Source organism: Herpailurus yagouaroundi, unplaced genomic scaffold, assembly GCF_014898765.1.
Source record: "Herpailurus yagouaroundi ecotype Mexico unplaced genomic scaffold, PumYag 67569, whole genome shotgun sequence".
NCBI classification, from domain to species: Eukaryota; Metazoa; Chordata; class Mammalia; order Carnivora; family Felidae; genus Herpailurus; species Herpailurus yagouaroundi.
In genome coordinates this window covers 3,202,154-3,207,252 of record NW_024420375.1, presented here as the reverse complement: position 1 = coordinate 3,207,252, position 5,099 = coordinate 3,202,154, and the positions used below count along the sequence as shown (strand labels likewise).

Genomic DNA, 5,099 nt, shown 5'->3' with positions numbered 1-5,099 from the left:
ATCAGAAAACATATATAAGTATATATATATATATATGTGCATATATATACACATGTGTATATATTACATATATATGTAATATAATTATATATAATTATAATATATAATTATATATAATTATAATATATTATAATTATATATTATATTAATATATAGTATATATAATATATAGTATATATAATATATAATTATATAATATAGAATATATAATAATATATATAATATATATATTACATATATACACATGTGTCTATATATTATATATAGACACGTATATACATAATTAAAATGAAAGAGCTCTCACGAGGACAAGGGTAGAGATTTTACCTGCCTTATAGTGCTTGCAGCACTTCAGGAGTGCTTTGTAAATGATGACTAACAAGTAACACAATTGAGAACTGTGTGGTAACTAACAAAGCTGAAAATGACGGTGTTGAATTGCAGGCCACACTCTTACCCAACCCCCCACCCAGTTCTATATTACAGCCTTTTATCTGTGGCTGGTACATATTCAGATCTATCAACTGTGGGCATTCTTGGCTTAAAGACAAAAAAAATATTTATACGATATGAAGGTTTCAGGATACAAAGTCCCAGACCATGCATGAGGTCAGATATATTTCCCTTTCTTTTTAATTTTTTTTAAGGTTTATTCATTTTTGAGAGACAGAGTGCAAGCGTGGGTGGGGCAGAGAGAGAGGGAGACACATAATCTGAAGCAGGCTCCAGGCTCTGAGATGTCAGCACAGAGCCCGACGCAGGGCTCAAACTCACAAGCTGTGAGATCATGACCTAACCCAAAGGTGGACGATTAACCGCGTAACCAACTGAGCCACCCAGGTGCCCCTACTTCTCTTAAAATGACAATAGTAACTGGGGCGCCTGGGTGCCTCAGTTGGTTGAGCTCCCGACTTCAGCTCAGGTCATGATCTCACAGTTTGTGAGTTCAAGCCCCACATTGGGCTCTCTGCTGTCAGCACAGAGCCCACTTTGGATCTTCTGTCCCCCTCTCTCTTAACCTCTCCCTCCCTCTCAAAAATGAATAAACATTAAAAAAAAAATAATAAAATTATAATAGTAACCTATTAATCAGTACCTATTAAATACCTACTATAAGTCAGACAGTTGTACACCCCACTTAAGTGCATCCCTATGAGGTATAATCTCCAGTATTTCCTTCCAGTGTTTTTCTGTGTATATATGTACAATTGACCCTTGAACAACATGGAGGTAGGGGCGGTGACCACCCTGTGTAGTTGAAAACCTAAGCAGGGGCTCCTGGGTGGCTCAGTCAGTTAAGCGTCTGACTTTGGCTCAGGTCATGATCTCACAGTTCATGAGTTCAAGCCCCACATCAGGGTCTCTGCTGTCAGCTCAGAGCCTGCTTCAGAGCCTCTGTCCCCCTCTCTCTTTGCCCCTACCCCACTTGCACATGCACACATACTATCTCTCTCTCAAAAATAAACATTACAAAAAGAAAATCCAAGTATAACTTTTGACTCCCCCAAAACTTAACTACTACTGTTGACTGGAAGCCTTACTAATAACAGTTGATTAGCACATATTTTGTATGCTATGTGTATTGTATAGCATACTCTTACAATAAGCTAGAGAAAAGAAAATGTTATTAAAAATCATAAATAAAATACATTTACAGTACTGTACTTATTTAAAAAAATCCACATGGGGTGTACCCACACAGTTCAAACCCATGTTGTTCAAAGGTCAACTGTATATAGAATTTCTCTACAAAGTTAGCATCGTATTTTAACTCCTTTTAAAAAAATGTAACATGGTGGAGGGGGAGCCTGCCTGGTTCAGTTGGTAGAGCATGGGCCTCTTGATCGTAGGGTTGTAAGTTTAAGCCCCACACTGGGTGTACAGATTTAAAAAAAAAAAAGTAACATACAGGAGCATTTTTGTGTGTCATTAATTCTTTTAACAGATTAAAGTCTATGTTTTTAAAGATTCTTTTTAAAAAATGTTTATTTATTTTGAGAGAGAGCACAAACAAAGGAGGGGCAGAGAGAGACAGAGAGACTCCCAAGCAGGCTCCATACCATCAGTGCAGAGCCAGACGTGGGATTTGATCTCATGAACAGCAAGATCATGACCTGAGCTGAAACCAAGAGCCAGACGCTCACCAACTGAGCCAGCCAGGTGCCCCGACTAAAGTCTATTTTTAGAGCAGTTTTAGATTTACAGCAGGAGCAGGCTGAAAGTACAGAGAGTTCCCATATACTCCCTGCCCACCCCATACTCACCCCAGGGCACAACCTCCCTTGACTATCAACATTCCTTACCAGAATTGTATGTTAATTACAATTGATGACGAATCATTATTATTCAAAGCCCATAGTTCACATAGGAGTTTGCTTTTGGGGTTGTACATTCTATGGGTTTTGATGATGTAAATATGTCTCCATCATAATAGCATACAGAATAGTTTCAGTATCCTAAAAATGGTCTGTGCTATGCTGTCATTGGTTTTTTTAAATGTTTATTTATTTTTGAGAGAGAGAGAGAGAGCAGGGAAGGGGCAAGAGAGGGAGACAGAGAGGATCCAAAGCAGGTTCTGTGATGACAGCAGTGAGCCAGTGTGGGGCTCGATCATGACATGTGAGATCCTGACCTGAGCCCAAGTCACCCACCCAGGTGCCCCAGTCATTGTTTTTTTAAAATGTTAATGAGTATATCCATTGTATGAATATAGACAAAACTGATTTAACTAATCCCCTATTATTGCGCATTTAGATTGCTTTTTTATCTCTGTTTAAAATTTTTTTTTAACGTTTATTTATTTTTGGGACAGAGAGAGAGCATGAACTGGGGAGGGGCAGAGAGAGAGGGAGACACAGAATCGGAAGCAGGCTCCAGGCTCTGAGCCATCAGCCCAGAGCCTGATGCGGGGCTCGAACCCACTGACCGTGAGATCGTGACCTGAGCTGAAGTCGGACGCTCAACCGACTGAGCCACCCAGGTGCCCCATTATCTCTGTTTTAAAGATGAGAAAATTAAGACCTGGTGACGACCTTGTGATTTGTCCAAAGTCAACTGACTAAAATGCAAGCAGAGTTGAGATTAGAATCCTGGTCTGTTTCTGTCTCCGCAGCCCACACGCTTTTATGCCACCACTCTGACACCATTAATCCTTCCTTAAACTGTCTCCCTTCAATTTGAAACCGGGTGTTCTGCACAAACAGACCAGCCAAGGATCCAAGTATGGGTTGAGAAGGGCCAGCAACACAAAAGAATGAGGTGGACCAACTGAGATGGAACAAATTGAAAATGAGAAGGGAGGTACAGGGACATAGAAATAAGCGGAAGGTGGGAGGTAGGTACACAGAATACTGGTTACAGTATAAAGGACATTGGGTTTGGGAAACTGAAGGGGAAAACTCTTGCTTTTATCTCTGTATGTAGGAGAGAGCTAAGATAATCTCAAGGCCATGTGGGGAGCCAGGAAGGATTAAGGTTTCTGGGAAAGTAAATGAGACAAGGGAGGATAAAACTCTCTGGGACTAGAAGGCTAGGAGAGGCTTAGTGTGGGAAGGAAGGCCCAGAGCAAAGAGGCAAGCTAGAGCAAGCACTGGACACCAAGCCTACCCGTTCCTAAATCTGTGGCAGGACTCCCCTCCAGCCTAAGCCTCCTCCAGTATCTCAGACACTAGAAGGTCTCCAGCTCTTAGGGGTTGGAGGAGGAAAGTAGGGGGCAGAGACTGCAAAGTGCACTAACTATAATGGGGACTGAGGAAGGATCCTGGCACACATATATTTTTTTTAAACCAGTAGGCCTAACGCTAGTGCCCCCCTCCCCCTCCCCCACTTCTCAAGCTTCACCCTCAGCCACACCCACACGCTAAGGACCATCCGGGAGTGGAGGGAGGGAGGGACAGGGAAAAGCGTGTGTGTGTGCGCGCGCGCGTGCGTGCTCGTGCAAACGAGAGGCAGAGGGACCGGAGACAGAGACTGAGACTGAGACAAAAAGAGACTGGCAGAGAGAGAAAGAGAGAGAAGGAGGAGGAGGAAAGAGACTGACAAGGACAGAAGGAGGGAGGGAGGAAGAGAGGGGCTGAGAGAGAGAGAGAGGAGGAAACACAGCTCTCGGCCTTGGTGAGGAAAACTACTGTAGAGATAAGGCAGGGAGCTCCTGCTGGAAGACTCTGGGAGAAGATCCCAGAACTTACCCTAAGACCGTTGAGGGAGTGGGGGAGTGTCTTTGCGGGGCCTGGTTTTGGGGTCATCAGGCAGTAACGGTTACTGCATAGGCGTTGTCACTGAGCCAGAGCCATTTAACCCGCCCTGGGTGGCTGGAAACCAAGCCTAAGACACCCCACAACTATGACATTCAGAATGGTTAGGGGAGCCCAAGGCTGCAGACAAGGGAAGGAGGGGCACGTGAGGGCTGGGTCCCTGCCTACCCCCCCTACTCCGCTGTCACTCATTACCCCAACAGTCTCCCAGGGGGCGGGCCCCGGAGAGGTGGGGTTGGGGGGAGGGTAATCTTGGCAGGCGCCTGCTGCATGGCGTAGGTAGGGACTGTCGGGGGGGGGGGGGGGGGGGGTCGCGGCCCCTTTAAATGGCAGCGCCGCTCACAGAGCCCAGCGCTCTGCACCAGGCGGGCGGGCGGCGCCAGCAACCAACCCCATTGGCTGGCTCGTGGAGGGGGCTCGCGAGACAGCGCCGGCCCCCGGCGCGAGACTCCCAGCCCAGTGGCCGCCTGGAAATTGCGGAGTGGAGCGTAGTCGTTGGAGATGGAGCTTGAGCCCCCGCCCGGGGCCCCGTTAGTTGAGGAGGAAAAGCTAGCCTCTGGAGCTTTGAAGCCCGCCCTCGGAAAAGGCGGCACCCCCTCTCCACGGAACGGCCGAGTACACTAACCCACAAAAAATACATCTACGCACCTGCTTCTCTTACCTGGCTCAAGAGTCTTCTCCCCTTCCCCCCCCCCCCCCCGTCCCACCCGGGCCCGCCCCACCTCCTGGAGCCCACTCTACCCGTGATCCCCTCCTCTCATTCAAATGGTTCCCGGTCCCCTCCCCCTCCCCGTGTCTCTCCTCGCTTCCCACTCGTGTTCAACTCCCCAGCGTCCGCCCCCCCCC

At 46.5% G+C, this 5,099-nt stretch overlaps 1 protein-coding gene across 3 annotated transcripts in view; it reads left to right on the top strand.

Annotated features, from left to right (window-relative positions):
- Positions 1–4,507: 4,507 nt before the first annotated feature.
- ZMYM3 (zinc finger MYM-type containing 3) overlaps positions 4,508–5,099 on the top strand; it is a 15,577-nt gene continuing 14,985 nt past the window's right edge. For 2 of the 3 annotated variants that reach the window (XM_040467846.1, XM_040467843.1), the window contains exon 1: positions 4,864–4,880. The gene's annotated coding sequence lies outside the window, so the exon portion shown is untranslated. Of the gene's footprint in view, positions 4,533–4,863; positions 4,881–5,099 lie in introns of those variants that run through there. The other variant, XM_040467844.1, reaches the window with a different exon arrangement.